Genomic DNA, 270 nt, shown 5'->3' on the forward strand with positions numbered 1-270 from the left:
TTGTTTCGTTACAAAAAAGTTTAAGGGCGGCAGGCTGTGAGGGGGACGATGAAGGGGGGAGGGGGAGGGAAGCCTAGCACCGGAGTGGGGGGGGAAAATTTTACTTTTATGGAGAGGACCGTCGAGTGTCAATAGAGAAAAAGGAACAATTTGAATAAGTGTGGGAACTGTGAAAAAAATTATTATGACGAAGTGAAAAAAGAGAAAGATTTGCACGAAGTTTTCCAAGGGGGTGCCGTGAGAACAGACGGAAAGACGTGTTACAAAGCA

This window comes from Penaeus monodon, chromosome 28, assembly GCF_015228065.2.
Source record: "Penaeus monodon isolate SGIC_2016 chromosome 28, NSTDA_Pmon_1, whole genome shotgun sequence".
Classification (NCBI taxonomy): domain Eukaryota; kingdom Metazoa; phylum Arthropoda; class Malacostraca; order Decapoda; family Penaeidae; genus Penaeus; species Penaeus monodon.